This window comes from Bacillus rossius, chromosome 2 (assembly GCF_032445375.1).
Source record: "Bacillus rossius redtenbacheri isolate Brsri chromosome 2, Brsri_v3, whole genome shotgun sequence".
NCBI classification, from domain to species: Eukaryota; Metazoa; Arthropoda; class Insecta; order Phasmatodea; family Bacillidae; genus Bacillus; species Bacillus rossius.
The window spans coordinates 51017294-51034781 of NC_086331.1; the positions used below are offsets into that span (position 1 = coordinate 51017294).

Genomic DNA, 17488 nt, shown 5'->3' on the forward strand with positions numbered 1-17488 from the left:
GATCATAATATTTATTATAAAGGTGCAAGGAAGATGGTGGTAGAAGAGAATGATTACACATCATGGAAAGATCCAAACATATTGGTTGACCGGCTAAGACTTCTACATGGTTCGCTTTGTGCAGGAAACTATTCGTGCATCAAAGAAATATCCTTCATACTCAAGGAACTGAGGAATGCTGGCTACATACAATATTGACTTGTTTTACTTGCATTTGTATAATGTAAAGCAATAAAATAAATAATTTAAATTATAAGAATGTAATGTTTTTATTTCTTGTATTATGATTTCTTACTAAGACTTAGATCTCGTAACTTGTGCTTCCTTTTTGCCTTTTTTAGTTGATGGAGCTTCCAAATGTGCTTCCTTATTCGATGATGCATCCAAAATGTGCTGCCTTTTCGTTGGCGGTGCTTCCAAATGTGCTGCCTTTTCGTTGTCGGTGCTTCCAATGTGCTGCCTTTTCGTTGTCGGTGCATCCAAATGTGCTGCCTTTTCGTTGTCGGTGCTTCCAAATGTGCTGCCTTTTCGTTGTCGGTGCTTCCAAATGTGCTGCCTTTTCGTTGTCGGTGCTTCCAAATGTGCTGCCTTTTCGTTGTCGGTGCTTCCAAATGTGCTGCCTTTTCGTAGTCGGTGCTTCCAAATGTGCTGCCTTTTCGTAGTCGGTGCTTCCAAATGTGCTGCCTTTTCGTTGTCGGTGCTTCCAAATGTGCTGCCTTTTCGTTGTCGGTGCTTCCAAATGTGCTGCCTTTTTGTTGTCGGTGCTTCCAAATGTGCTGCCTTTTCGTTGTCGGTGCTTCCAAATGTGCTGCCTTTTCGTTGTCGGTGCTTCCAAATGTGCTGCCTTTTCGTTGTCGGTGCTTCCAAATGTGCTGCCTTTACGTTGTCGGTGCTTCCAAATGTGCTGCCTTTTCTTTGTCGGTGCTTCCAAATGTGCTGCCTTTTCGATGACGGTGCTTCCAAATGTGCTGCTTTTTCGTAGTCGGTGCTTCCAAATGTGCTGCCTTTTCGTTGTCGGTGCTTCCAAATGTGCTGCCTTTTCGTTGTCGGTGCTTCCAAATGTGCTGCCTTTTCGTTGTCGGTGCTTCCAAATGTGCTGCCTTTTCGATGACGGTGCTTCCAAATGTGCTGCCTTTTCGTAGTCGGTGCTTCCAAATGTGCTGCCTTTTCGTTGTCGGTGCTTCCAAATGTGCTGCCTTTTCGTTGTCGGTGCTTCCAAATGTGCTGCCTTTTCGTTGTCGGTGCTTCCAAATGTGCTGCCTTTTCGTTGTCGGTGCTTCCAAATGTGCTGCCTTTTCGTAGTCGGTGCTTCCAAATGTGCTGCCTTTTCGTAGTCGGTGCTTCCAAATGTGCTGCCTTTTCGTTGTCGGTGCTTCCAAATGTGCTGCCTTTTCGTTGTCGGTGCTTCCAAATGTGCTGCCTTTTCGTTGTCGGTGCTTCCAAATGTGCTGCCTTTTCGTAGTCGGTGCTTCCAAATGTGCTGCCTTTTCGTTGTCGGTGCTTCCAAATGTGCTGCCTTTTCGTTGTCGGTGCTTCCAAATGTGCTGCCTTTTCGTTGTCGGTGCTTCCAAATGTGCTGCCTTTTCGTAGTCGGTGCTTCCAAATGTGCTGCCTTTTCGTTGGTGGTGCTGTCTTTTCGTTGTTGGTGCTTCCTTTTTTGTTGATTGCGCGTAGTACAAAATGTAGTGATTGAATATTTACTAGTTTATCACCTCTTGGTGTTACTAAAATATTTTACAAGGTTACTTGGTCCTTTAGAATGTATAAAAATGTCACGATGGATTACGAAGGTCATGTGGTCCTGAAATGACTAGCCTATACGTCTGATAATGACATGACTCGGTCTCATGGACTGAAGGCAATTGATCTATATGTGTGGCTTTGTACATGAACGGCTTATATGTTATTCATATTATTGAAAAATTAGACTTTCATAATAGGCTAATCGGCACTGATTTAATTCGTTGGTCCGGTATATTGACTTGAGTTGATTTTCGTAGAGTGAATGATTAATAAACTCCGCGAAAGGTAATGGAAAACAGAACCTAACATTTATTTAATAATTAGTTACAACTGTCTCTGGTCAAGAATCGAACCGTGGACAGGGATCCATCGATTCGATTTGTAAATTAATAAATGATTTTTTCGGAGACTATTGGAATTTTTCCCGCATTTCTAGCTAAATAATTACATGATTTCAAGATGGCGGTCAAATTTCAAGATGGTGGGTACCTCAGTAATAATAAATGATTACTGCACTGTAGCATGTTAGAATAAAACTAGCATGATGGTAATACGAGTACACGCACAAGATGGTGTACTCCAGCAGGTGGTCGCTCCTGGTAGCATGTACTGAACATAAAATGATGGATCCGTGATGGACATCAAGGACAAAGTCAAATTTCAAGGACAAAGTAAAATTTCAAGGTCAAAGTCAAATTTATAGGTCAAGGTCAAATTTCAAGGTCAAGGTCAAATTTCAAGGTCAAGGTCAAATTTCAAGGTCAAGGTCAAAGTTCAAGGTCAAGGTCAAAGTTCAAGGTCAAGGTCAAATTTCAAGGTCAAGGTCAAAGTTCAATGTCAAGGTCAAATTTCAAGGTCAAGGTCAAAGTTCAAGGTCAAGGTCAAAGGTGTGGTGACCAGATAATTATACTACATGATATCGGCACACTCTAGCAGACGAAAACAAGATGGTGGTCTCCAGTCGATGAAGACAAGATGGCGGACATGATGTCATACTACCTGACGATATATATATGCTTTGAAAAAAAAAGTGGAGGGAGTCAGTATGCCTGCAGCCACCTCGGGGGAAGGATCGGTCGCCATTTTTATTTTTTTGCACTCGTCGGGTTTGAACCGAGGACTCCGAGCTCCGTGTTGTAAATGTTTGTTTTTTAAATATTTTATTAAAAATTTTATTATTTAATTTTTTTTATAATTTTTAAAAAAAATTTCATTAAAATCGGATAATAAAAAATTTAAAGATGGCGGCCGTAACGGAAATTGCAACGGTGACGTCATAATTCAAAATGGCGGAAAACACATCACCGGAATGTTCGAGAAAACGAAATGACGTCATCCAAGATGGTGGATCCAAGATGGCCGTCGGGGTCAAGGTCAAAGGTCAAGGTCACATCCTGATAGAGGCTTAACTGAGGCTTGAGTTAAGGATGCTTAAGCCTCTATCAGGACATTTCTAGCCGTTGGGATTTTTAAGGACTAAATCGGGAAATTTTTCCTCGAAACGGGAATTTTTCCCTCGAAAACGGGAAATTTTTTCTTAAAACGGGAAATTTTGAGTCATTTTGAGTCATTTTTGAGGAATTTTGAGGAATTTTTGCCGCCGTGACGTCACAAATCCAAGATGGCGGACCGACAATCTCAATCCACCGCCTGAGGCCTGATCTAGTATGCCCATTTACATACTACTGCCATGGTATGCGTCCAACGACAGCTGACAGCACTTGAGCAATTTTACACTCGGTGGCGAATAAAAATAAATGCAGCAAAATCAACCACGCTTGTAATTTCAAAACGTAGAGGCAGACCAGACAGGGAACTAGAAATTTTTCATCAACCTATTCCTAATGTTACACAGGCAAAATATCTAGGACTCACGCTAGACAGAACACTACTATGGGGAAAACACATCGCTCGAGCAACAAACATTGCAACAGGATCCTTAAAAAGCCTGTACCCAATGTTAAAAGCGCCTAATTTACCACGCAGGAAAAAACTCCAACTTTACACTCAAATTGTACGCCCGCAGTTGCTATATGGATGCGAGGTCTGGGGCTATGCTTCAAATCACCATATAAATCGGCTACAAGTTAAACAGAATAATTTCCTAAGGGCCATATTAGATTGCTATAGATTTACGAGTAACGAAACTATTCATAACGCACTTAAAATTCCGTACATCCGCGAAATAATATCAAAGAATAATAATAAAATGAACCTAGATTTACCACAGCACGAAAACGCACTCATAAATTCAATAGCGATTTACGACCCGTCCGAGCAACATAAACATAAAAAACCTCGTTTAAATTAAAATAATAAATATTAAAAATGAAAGCGACATAGATTCAGTTTTTAAAAAGTCTTCAATAACTTTAAGATTACATAAAATAGCATCCCGAACACCTCGTGCGGTGGCCTGCGGGGGACCGACCAATCGCGGGCCTTGAAGCGCGCTGAGTGAAAAGATGATATTGGTTGGATATGATAATACCAATTACAGAATGTTCAACATGAAAACAAAACGAAAAAAGTATCAAGAAATGTTGTTTTTGATGAGAAAAAATATCCTGATCAAAGACAGAATATAGCAAAAATATTCATAGAAGAAAGTGATGAAAATGTCAAACAGGATAACTCTAAAGTCATACTCAAAACGACCCTGCATTGAGTGATAATTCTTTAAATGAAATCTCACTGAATGAGAATGAGGAAAGTATGCTCAGTTGTAAGAATGATGATCCTAATTATGAACCATCACATACCCTCAATGATTCTCCATGTGAACCAATGAATCTGAGACCCAGGAGAAATTTGAATTTAGAAGCCAATTAAATGGAATTTGTATTACCATCATCATTTTATGAGGCAATGAAGAGTTCGCAGAAGAATGAATGGTTGCAAGCCGTTAAAGAAGAACTAAGTGCTCATGATGAAAATCAGACTTGGACCCCAGTGAAGCGAGCTGGACAGAGAACACTCACAGCCAAGTGGGCATTTTCCATTAAGAGGGGTGACGATGGAAAAGTAAACCGTTACAAAGCTCGATTATGTGCACGAGGGTTCAATCAAATCTTTGGTATTGATTACCAGCAAATATTTTCCCCTACCACAAGGTATGATTCAATTAGAATTATTTTAAGTATTGCAGCTAAGTATAACTTAGAAATCCAACAATTTGATGTCAAAACTGCTTTTTTGAATGGGGATCTTGAAGAAGAAATTTATTTAGAAATTCCTGATGGTGTGCTTGTTGACAAAAGTAATGTATTAAAATTGAATAGGTCACTCTATGGGTTAAAACAGGCAGCAAGGTGTTGGAACAAGAAGTTTACTGAATTCTTAAAATCATATGGTTTTGTTCAGTCACAAGCTGATTACTGTGTATATGTTAGAAATGTTGAAAGTATCAAGGTTATAATGATAATATATGTTGACGATGCTCTCATAATATCATCAAGTAAAAATGTAATTAAATATATAATTAGTTTCTTGAAACAGGCATTTAAAATTAAGGAATTGAATTTGTCACATTTTGTAGGCATAGAAGTGTTAAAGTCTGATAACTGTATTTGTTCACATCAGCGAGAGTACATAGATCAAATTGTTAAAACTTTTGATATGAGTGAATGCAATCATGCATCAACTCCTGCTGATCCGAATGTTGTTATATGTAAAAATCTTGAGGAAACTGCTGTGAAATTCCCTTATAGGGAAGCTATTGGTTCACTGTTGTTTCTATGCTCAGTGTCCAGACCTGATATTTCATATGCGGTGAACATGTTGAGTCGGTAAATTAATAATCCTAGTCTACAACATGTTAATGCAGTGAAGTGTGTGATTAGATATTTGGTTGATACAAAAAATGTTTGTATTAGATATGGAGAAAGCAATGATCTTATCGGGAACTCCGATGCTGATTTTTCAGGCAATGTTGATACTCGAAAGTCTACTACTGGATATATATTCTTAACGAATGGCGGGCCAGTAACATGGTTAAGCCAAAAGCAAAAGACCATTGCTCTCTCTACCACCGAAGCAGAATTTGTTGCAGCCTGTGAGTCTGCAAAGGAAATACTATGGTTACAGCAATTGTTGTTGGACTTGGATGAAAAATATGATTGTATTAAGCTATATGTTGACAATCAGAGTGCCATTAAGTTAATTAATAACCCAGTTTTTCACAAACGAACCAAACATATAGATGTCAAATACAACTTTATCCGAGAGAAAGTGGAGAATGGTGTAATAAATATATCCTATGTCCCAAGTAAGAATCAGCTTGCTGATATATTAACAAAGCCATTGCCCACTCAACTTTTGTCTTTCTAAGAGAACAAATAATGGATAAGCTGTAATAGTGTAATGTTTAAATGTAAAATATTTTTTTTGCTCTCATGATGTGAAATTTTAGTGGGAGTGTTAAAAAAGAAAAAGAAAATTTTGATCTTGGTTGAATAGCCACGTCGTTGCCCATTGTGTTACATATTTTTTTGTATAGATGTCTATGACTGTTGTGTATTCTTGCTGTGCAATCGTTTGTTACTTTAATATAAAACATATTAAAGTAGATTTTCTCAGTTTTATTGACTAAGAAACCCTAACTTTAATATACGGCATCACGGTAAGCTATGACAACTACAGAGCAATGGGCGAAGACGAAGCGGGCTCAATGGACCGAAGAATAATTGCAAGAAGCAATGGACAGTGTCAACAGTGGCACTCTGAGTGTGAATAAGGCTGCTTCAGTCTTCAGCATTCCAAGAAGGACATTGCGGAATCATTTGAAAACTGGTTCAACTGTCAGAAAACTGGGTAGACAAACATACTTAACTGCGGCTGAAGAAAATGAACTTTGTGAACGCATTTTCCGCTTGTGTGCTTTCGGCATGCCTCTTACTTCTAAACTCTTACGGCGAACTGTATTTAATTACTGTGCAATGAACAACAAAAAACATCCTTTCGACTCTACTAAAGGCCTGGCTGGCCGGAAATGGTCACGCCTATTCCTCAAACGACATCCTAACATTGCAAAGAGAAAGGCGCAAAGTATGAACCCCGGTCGAGCTTCGAAGCTGAATCGATTCATAGTTACTGATCACTTTGACAAGCTTCGAGTGATTTTACAAGATAATGGGTTAATGGATAAACCGGTACTTATCTACAAGATCGTTGAGAAAGGTGTGAGACTCACAATTCATCATCAGCAAACTGTTTTGGCTCGCAGAGGAGCGAAAAGGGTTCACTTTGTTGCTCCGGAGCATGCTGAAAATGTAACAGTAGTGACATGTGCCAATGCCATCCGAAATGCAATCCCTCCGATGGTTATTTTTAAAGGGCAGCGTCTGAAACCAGAGTTCCACAATGTCATGCCTGTTGAACTCTGATTTGTATGTCTAATAAGGGTTCTATGACGACTGCTCTGTTTATTCGTTGGCTCGAACACTTTTCTCGATATAAAATGAACGGAAAGGTACTTTTGATCTTTAATGGGGCTTCAAGTCACCTTGACGCGAACATTGTGCGTGAAGCAGATCAATGCGGGATTGTACTTTATTGCCTACCAAGTAACAAAACGCACGAATTGCAACCTCTGGACAAATCCGTCTTCAAGTCATTTGAAAGTTGCTGAGATGATGAGTTGTTGTTGGCGTATGATAGAAAAAAGGACTTAAGACTGACTAGGACCACGTTGGGCCCTATTCTTAGCAAGGTCTGGGCCAGGTCAGTAACAGGACCAAACGTCGTCAGCGGATTCAGGGCAACAGGTATCTATCCCTTCGATCCCCACCAAATCCCGGACGAGGCATTTGCTCCTTCTTCAGTCACTGAACAGCTACAGGATGATGTTACAAACGAAGAAAATGTAAATGACTTCAATCATTTTAAAAGACCAACGGGAAAAAGGAAACATTTTTTTACTCGACCAACACAAGTGAGTGACACAACCGAAAGTGATACAGATGACTCTTTCAGTGGACAACACCGCAACTGAAGAAGGCACCCACGAACAGAAAAAAGTCCTTAAACTACAGGGGTCAGAGAGTAAGACTTTAATTATTCGAAGAGAAGGAAACACCGGAAAACATATCCAACAAGAAGAAAGGAAGAACCATTGTCAAGGGCATAGATCATAATGATTTGACACCAAGGACACGCAATTTGGCAAAACAGACATCACACCACCAGGTTCCCAAGAAACGAGTTCCACAGGACGATTGCGCTACTCCTAGCACAAGTGGCATGAACACAAGGAAGGACAGTTGGTATTGTCCCATCTGTGAAATTGATGAAGTAGCCGACATGATCTTGTGTCACATATGCATGGTGTATTTTCATGAGAAATGTGTTGGCATTTCAAAGCGAGGCAAGATATGTAATTGGGTATGCTCTGGGTGCTTGGAATTTGTCTAAGTGTGTTGACTTATGAATAATGTGTTACCTTTCACAATGCTTCACATATGTTGCTGAACGTTTAATTACTTGCGTGCATTTATACTGATGTAATACATTACCTCTCGGCCAGATATTTATCCAATTACCAATGACTCTTTTTTATGATTTCTTTTTTGTGATCAAGGTTGACTAACAACTGCAATGCTCTTTATGTCCGATTCCAATTGTTTGCAAAAAGCAAATTTATGTGTTTTTTTTGGCTAGTGTTAACAAATATATTGTATTCTACACACATTTGTAGTGACTGGCCTTATTTGGAACATAGGTTCCTAATAAGGCCAATATGTTACATTTTCTACTTACAATTTTTAAGTGCACTTTAATTTAGAAATCTGTAACTTATAGTATGTATTAATGTTTACAAGATTACAATATATATGTATGATTTTTTTCAAATGTTCAATAGCCAATTTAAGGAAATGGCAAACAGTCAAACGTTAGCATGGCCTTATTTGGTCCAGGCACCTTATAATATTTTCAGAAGAGTTCGTTCTCTAGAAAACAACATTAGTTATGTTCAATAATGTTATAAAATCAAACTAGAAGAATATTTTTTTTTTTTAATTTCACGATTTTTTTATTTTAAAAACATGCATTTCACTAAGTTCAGTTTGCAGTTGTTAGCCACATGAAGAATGGCAAAAAAAAATTGTTTGTTAAAATTATGTTAAATATTGTTAAAATTTTTAATGTAATGATTCAACATTTTTGATTTTAAAAAACCAACAATTCGTTGTGTTTAATTTGTAGTTGTGAATCATATGAAGATTGGCAAAATAATTGTATGTTATAAATTATAATAAAACCTATCAGATATATGAACCACAAGATATGTGTATTAAAATTGCGCACGCTCGGAGGTGCAGTTCAGGTTCACAACTTGTTGGAGTGCTTTAAACAGTGTTTCGTTTGTAAACATGGAAAGTATCATCTAGCTCTCTTTTTTTTGTCACTCTGGGAGAACATATCCCAAATAGTAATGTGATTTTTCTACTTGACATTATTTCCCTTATTTTCCATATCTCCCTCCTGTAAATGACATTTCAGGGACAGCAGCCGAGTTCCCCTCCTGGAAGTGACCCTTAAGGGATAGCAGTCAATATTTTACCCCCCTCCCCAGCCTAAATCTGTCAATTTTCCTTTGCCGATGTCAATTTTGGGACCATCATGGGACTTGCTAAGTCTGATAGACATTCGGATGCATTCCCCCTCCAAACTGCCGCCAGAAGTGGCTGGAAAAACCTCACCACTACCAGGAGTGTAGAAAACACCTGTAGGCACCCAAAAGCCTACCCAAATTACTTAATAAATTGGCGCAGAATCCTACTGCATCCCCAAGGAAGGCTCAAACATGACCTGCATGTGGCATGGGAAAGACTTTCACCTACAATGTCTTGGTCAGGCCAACAAAGGGCTCGAGCAGTACATCTACAACCCATGCATTGAAATACTGCTAGAAACTAAACCAACACCCTAAGTCCTCGATGCTATTTTGCTCCCGATTGGCTACAACCACCATAGTCCGCAACACCTGCCAGTCCTGCTACCGAGATTACCATATCTCATGCCTAAGTTTGGACGAAACTGAACTGGACTTCTTTAAATTAGCATTTAAGTGTAAATTGTTTTAGGAGACACCCCATGTACCACATGGCCCTAACACTGCAACTGCACCTCGACTTTACAGAGGACTTGATCATCAATAAGACCCAGTACAAAATATTCGACAGTGGGAACAGGCAATGCAAGCCAACAGAATTCTCTTCTTATAATGTGTAGATCGGACGGACCTTACTACTTGGAAAAGATTCTCGATGGAGGAGTGACTATAAGCATCTGTCCAACACTTGGGAAGTCTTAAAAACCAGGCTTCTGAACAAGTTGGGCAGCTAATCTCGCATCGAAAAGCTCACTGCCCAGTTATTTGGCAACAAATAAAAAGAAGGCGAGGAGGTGGTAAACTTACTTACTAGGTATGTAAAAAGAATCTCTTCGAGAGACTGTGCACTGGGAAGGATGTCAACGAATTCCTCCCAACTCTGCTAGAATTTGTGCGGCTGAACCTACAACTATTTTTAAAACACACACCGCCAAGAGATGTGCCAGAGAGCTCCTCCAATGAGCCATAGCCATACAATAAGAATGCAGTGAAATCAAAGACTCCCACACTAAAAAATTGGGGTCGATATTTCCCGAATAAAATAGGAAGATAGCCCACTCCAAAAGTACCCACATTGCTTGTACCGCACATAGAGACATTTAAATGCAGACTGCTGGTCCGACTACAAGCTTGGGATACTGCAAAGCCTGTAAAGGAAAATATATTTTTCTCAACCTTTCCCAGTGGACTGGAGGAACCCAGCTCCATAACCCAACAACCAAAGCAGCAAAGGCCAGCCCCAGGAATAAGTATCATGCATAATCAACCTCGTATATTTCCCCAAATATCAGTGGATTTAGGACAGAGACAGTCAGTGACCTACTATACTCTGCAGCTAACACTGGTTATGTTAAACAAAGTCATTCGTACAGAGACAATCATTATTCCCCAGATATGCTATGCCCACCTTGCACAAGTACCAGTATTACTCTCCAAAAACAAGCTTCATTCAGATGCCACATTTAAGACAAAGAGATAAAGGCATCATACTTGGTAGTAGAATACCTGCAGGAGGATATAATATAAGTGGAAAACTTGTTTTTGGAACAACATATCATAATGGACTTCGAAGCACAAATCATATGCTTAGGAAAGCCCCCCCCCCCCCCCATCACCAAACCAAACACTGTACCTACTGGGTATCAGTGACTCCTGGACACGCTCCTAACTTACAGAGCCATGTTTATACCCAATGAGAATCTTCCCTGAACCTCCAGTGCATGCCACAAGATCACCTTAAAACATGAACACCCCATCTACATCCAGCCAAAAGCTCTATCCAAATGTAAACATAATTTTATTGCTGAGAAAGTTGCAGAAATGAGAGAAGCAGATATTGTGAACCCAGCAGGTCCCTATACAATTCACATATTGCCATAGTGAAAAATGGACTGAACTCCACACTTCTGCATTAACTTTCAACCACTGAATCATGTCACAGTAAATGCAACCCCCCTATTGTAAACATTTACGAAACACTGATAGATGTCGGAATAACACAAATATTTTAAACCTTAGATCACAAATCAGGGTAATGGAAAATCCCTATGCACCAGGACTTAAGCACTTAACATTCACCATGCTAAGAGGGGATTGAAAACATTTTAAGGAAATACTCTTCAGACTGTAGAATGCACCAAAGTACTTTTCAGTAAATAATAACACAGGCTGTGCTACCAGTTCTTAAAGGCAAATCCTGTTTTGCTTATAAATATGACATCATTGTTTATTACAATGTTTAGTAAGAACAACCTGACCTACTTATCCCAGGTACTAGAGCGATGCAAACTATACCACCTTATGATACACTTAAACAAATGCTACTTCGGAAAAGAACTGCTGGATTACCTGGGACATTTGATTTCAGCAGAGGGAAACAAAGGCAACCCCAAAAAATCCTTGCTATAATGGAGTCCGAGGCCACAAGATCAGTGAGGCAGGTCTGGAAACACCAGGGACTCTGCAATTGGATGAGGGTGTTTGCACCCTATGTTTCCCAAATTTGACCACCCACTACCACCCTGCTAAGGTATGCTTCCACTGGGGAATTGAGCAAGCACAGGCCCTAACAGACCTTTGGCAGCAGTACTCCCATATTAAGAAACTTAGCCAAACCAACCACACTCAAACTTTTACTCTGAAGACTAACATGCGTCTGCTCAGCCATCCCCAGGGGACAGAAGAATTATCTTCTATCTGAATGTCAAGCTTTCCCTCACATAGCATCAGTACCACAGAAATGAGCTGAAGTATCTGGCTATAATGAGGACTATCAATGGATTCTGATGCTACCTGTAGAACCAGCACTTCACACTATGTATCAACAACTACCATTTTACATGGCTAGGTGCAATGAAGGACAGCAAGGCTAGCTCGCTAGGGAACTAAAACTACAAGAATGTGATTTCACAATTGAAAACTGCCCCAGAAAAGGAAGTGATTTTGCAGATGCTCCATTCCAGAGCTCCCACAGATCCACAACTAGATGACAATTTCCAGGAATATGATAGGATGGTCAAGGATACCATAATTTTTATAGGGAATAGACATACACACAACAAACCTAAATTATGGAGAAAAGATTCTGACAAGCCATCCAAAAGGTACAACAGTCCGACCCAAACAAATGTGCCCTGGTACAACAACTGCATAATTTACACCATGCACCAACCCATGAGAGATATCCAGTCAACCAACATTTCACCCAAACCCATCATCTACACCTGATTATTTTGGTAAGATGGTCAGAGAAACGAGCCAACCCACAGCTACTAGTACCCCCACAACCAGGGCCGTCGAGAGCAGGCCGGGGCCCAGGGGATACTGATGTTATCAACAGTGAAAGGAAAAATTTTATTCTCTTATTAAAATACAACATGTAAAATAAGAAATGGCATGTACTCATGTTATTAAAAGTCAGAAAATTATTTTATACTAACATTAATATTTTTAATAAAAACACGGGGTACAAAATAAACTCTGTCAAAGTCTGATCAAGGAAGTCACTAATTCTACATAAATAATTTACATGAAAAATGGCATACAAATTAAAGTCGAACACAATAAGATAAGCATCAGAAAAACAACGAATTCCACATAATTAAATTACATAAAACTTGGAGTACAGTAAATTATACTCGAAAACAAGGCCACAGTAAGATAAGAGATGTTACAATTTTAACAATAATTTAAATGAAAGCCTGTAGTCTGCCACAGTCTGATCACATATATTGCAAATTCCACATACTGTAATTAAATTACTTAAAAAATATGAGTTAAAAATTATACTGGGCCACAGATAACAGATGTTGAAAATTTAACATTAAAAATTTACATAGGACCTACATAAAAGTACACAGTACAAGGAACAGCACTCTTATCACAGCCTGAACACAGAGTTCCAAATTCAAAATGATTTTAATGGGGCTTTGCGAGCTTTGCGATTAGCAAATATCTCAATGAACTGATAAAAGTCTAATTTTTTCGCCTTCCACTGCTAATGTTCCTAGGTTGGTAAAACGGTCCTGGTACATTGTAGATCGCAGTACATTCTTGATCCTAGACAAAGTACTGAAAGATCGTTCACCTTGTGCTAAAGTCATTGGAAATGTGCAAAATAATCGCAGAGCAACAATAATGTTAGGAAATAAACTGTCCAGTTTCATTTCATGCAGTTCATTCAGCAAATCAATAGGTGGAAGAATTTTCTGTCCTAGATTGGGAAGATGAATTGCTTTGAGATGTAACAGTTCCTCACATATTTCCTCACTTATGTCCACACTATATTTCTCATAAATTTTCCTTCCATATTCACGAACTTGATGCTTTTCTATCTCAGGATATTTCCACAAGATGCTGAAAATCTTACAAAACGCTTCGTCAAATTTCCAATAATAGCATCCAACAGTACATTAAACACTTGCCAGTGAAAATGTTATTCTGGGGTTGCTTGTTCGAAAGCATCTGCAGAAAGACTCTCATCTGCAAACTGTTGTTTCCTGCACCGTTTTCTTTTTGATTGCTCCTCTGGTAATATATTTTGACATTATGCAACACATTTACATTCAGCCCAAATCGAATCACATATATTTCTAATGGCCGTAATGTTTTCAATCAAATGCTGTATATTTTATACTTCTACATCCAGTGTAACATCTCTTGCTTGCAAAACCAAACTGGTGTAATTTATAGAAGTCACGACTTTAAACTCAATTGAACAAATTAAAATACACTTAAAATTTTCCAGGTAGCTCTGGATACCATTTAAATCAGCTCCAACTTCCACAGTAAGGTTTAATTCAAGAGCTTGATCAATTGCCTTCTTGATTCCTGGTAAGTGTGAGGCAAAAGGCTTAACACATTCAACTCTTGCAGACCAGCGAGTAATAGACATGCTATGCAGAGAGCATACATTATTTTCCTTCAGTATTTGCCATCTCTGATGGCTTGCAGAAAAAAACAGTGAACAACTTCTGTAACACCCCGAAAACTTTTATAACTTCAACACAACTCTCGGCTGCATGAACTCCACACAAATTCAAGCTATGGCATGGACAAGGTGAGAAGATGGCAAGAGGATTTTCCTTCTTAATGTGAGCTTGAGCACCCTTGTACATGCCACTAATGTTGCTGCCACTATCGCATCCTTGACCACGACAATCACCAATGGGTATACGATGATGAGATACTGTCTGAATTATTAGATCTGTATTGGAGGCACTAGTCTTTTGGTTGCAATTGACGAAAGCTAAAAATCTCTCGAAGATGACATACTTGTTACTCTCATCACACAAGTAGACATAATGTAATATGAAGACTGTTTGTTCTATATGAGCTGAATCAGGTGTTGCATTGACTATGATAGAATAGTACTTCGCAGTTTCTCTCTGTTTTAAAATACAGCCTATAACATGGTTAGCGCAGCACTCAATGAATTCATTTTGAATTTCAACTGACAAATAATGCACCTGAAGTCGTCTATGTTCCATTTGAGATTCCTTTACTTTTTTTAATTGTTCTGCAAGTAATGGATCATAGTGGCTTATCGACTCTAATATTCCCAAAAAGTTTCCATTTATGTGATGGCCAATCAAATTACTTTTCCCACGAAAAGGCAAACCACGTTCTCCAAGGAATATGATAACATCGAGAAACCTACAGAGTTATTGATTCCAAACTTCAACTTGAGACTGAATATTGCGCAATAGTAATTTGTTAACAGTAACTTCTTTACCCAGCTTCATTTCCAAACTGCGCCATTCTACATAGCAGCTTTTGTGATTGATGCTGCTTTCATGCTCTGGAAGTTTGTCATAAAGCCTCTTCCAGTTTTGGCAGGGTCCCCAACCAATGGAAGTCGACAGAACAGAACGGCTTTATGGTGGCAACTTACTAAACAAACTGCAAGGAAAACAGAATAAAGCTTGTTTGGCATCACTTCATACAAGCCAGTCATGTGGCAAAACTTCTCCATTTTTCAATTTGCAGTACAGAATATTGACAGGGACTGCATGGTCTCCTGCGTCAGTAGGCAGTGTCTTAGGTTTTGCTTTTGGCCCTCGCCGAACAGCATCTTCAACATAATTTGAAGAGGGGTTTGTCTTAAGCAGACCAATATCAAAATCCAACAGTTTTCCCCCACGGATTGGGTCTTCTTTGTTTGTTTGGTTTGAAGATGAGTTACCAATTGAATCTATCAAGATGTGGCCATCTGCAAAATCCTCCTGCAGTGCTGCTCTATGCTGGAAGTGTATTAGCACTTGTTACAAGGTCGTCACATGAACTCTCTGTGACACTACTAAGAGCCTTTTCAGTTTTATCAGAGCGTACAGTGGAGATAACGCTGCATGTCATGACATTGTCATCTAACCCATGAGTTATATCATCAGTTTGATTGCTTCTATCACTAACTTTTTCCAAGTCTGATCTGTTGTCCTCCGATTTAGCTGTAACTACAAAGCCTGTAATATATCTCTGGTCACGACTAAAATTCTTGTCCCGAGCAGACTTTTCTTTTCTATGCCCCAGATTTATGATGGTATTCCATGATAGATACTACTTAAAAATAATCATACCTAAAAAAAATACCAGTTAACTTAATGCTAATACAATTATCAGTTTTAACAGATTTTACTAGGTTGGTTATAGTAAAGGGTTAATTTTTTTTGCATCTATTTAAAACTTATATATTAATAGGATTGTGCGATTGTAACCTTTCCCCCACGAAACGAAAGCGAAAGAAAATTTATGAAGTTTCGCGAAAGTGAAACGAAAACGAAAGTACTTGTTAGATGAATCCAGCCTTTATTTATTGACTGTACCTATAATATAAACATTTTAATACGCAAAGAAAAAGTGCGTAAAATATAAATAAAATTGACCACTTTGTACATTTCAAAATTGTACAATCAGAAGTAAAAATGTACTCTGCTGTTTGATAGCAAAAATGAATCAGGTATTGTTTTCAAATGTTAGCCTACATGATTTTTTTACAATGCCACAACGTTAGTGAAATACTATTTTTGTCAGCGTCTGACTGAATAGTACCAGGCTATTCACATTGTTGGCCATGTTTGTTTACACTTTATTGCGATTTCACTGAAGAGCAAAAATAAACACGCACACTATTTAAGTAGCATGTAAATAAATCTTAATGCAAATCTTTTTAAATAGGTAGTATATTATTTGCATAAATTGCATATCTATGTGAATGTGGTTAAAATACATTGAATAATTTTTTTTTTCTAAATCAATTAAAACGAAACGAACTTTGGTAAGCTATCAAACATTTGTTTAGATTGAAATATTTCGCTTATTTACGAATTAAGATAACTGAAATTCTAATTGAAATCGAAATTAAAGTGGCGAAATTTCGATTTAGAAGTAACTTACCAAACATTCGCACAACCCTAAATTAATTTAATATATAATTGATTGATTGTAGACTGTAGACGTGGTATTGTGTAAACTGCAGATACTGGTTTTAACATGGAAACAGGCACATGCAAAGACGTTATGAACAACATTTCATGTGCTTAAACTGCAGAGCAGATAACTGGATGCACTTGACTTACCAAGGCCAACTATTGAATTCTTGGAATTGTTCGCACAATCGTAAATGTCACGTTGCATGAGTTATAATTTATACTACATTTTGTATAGCACTAACACACTCACACAGCGACCGATGCTACATGCCTACATGTAAATGTAACTTCATTTTGTATCTCTCTCTGCACTGCACTCTGCACACAGGGAATCGCTACACGCAACAAATATTAGGACTAGGCGCATGCGCAACAGGCTTTCCGCTCAAGAGCTCACTGTGACGCCATCTGTTATCAGCACCAGATACTAGCAGTCCAGTCAGTCAAGTGTCGCTGGCTCGCTGCATGCTAGACAGTAAATAATTTACGGGTATTTTTTTATGGCAAGTAAGCGCTTTTTAAAACCATCACTACGGGAATAATATCCAATAATATATTTTATGAAGGTCTCAGACAGTAACATATGGTTGCAGTGCAAAGTATACATACATTTAATAGTCATTTGAATCTACCATCGCCTTTTCAGAACGAAATGTTGACATACTATGCTCGGGCCTCAGGCCCCCAGAAGGGAGTTGGGCCCTGC

General features: G+C 38.6%; 1 protein-coding gene across 2 annotated transcripts in view; it reads right to left on the reverse strand.

Moving 5' to 3' along the window:
* The window catches only part of LOC134529280 (uncharacterized), a 182913-nt gene extending 165797 nt beyond the window's left edge, over window positions 1–17116 (reverse strand). The window contains exon 1 of one of the 2 annotated variants that reach the window (XM_063363183.1): window positions 16930–17116. The gene's annotated coding sequence lies outside the window, so the exon portion shown is untranslated. The remainder of the gene's footprint in view (window positions 1–16929) is intronic. The other variant, XM_063363181.1, reaches the window with a different exon arrangement.
* Between the last annotated feature and the right edge of the window lie 372 nt (window positions 17117–17488).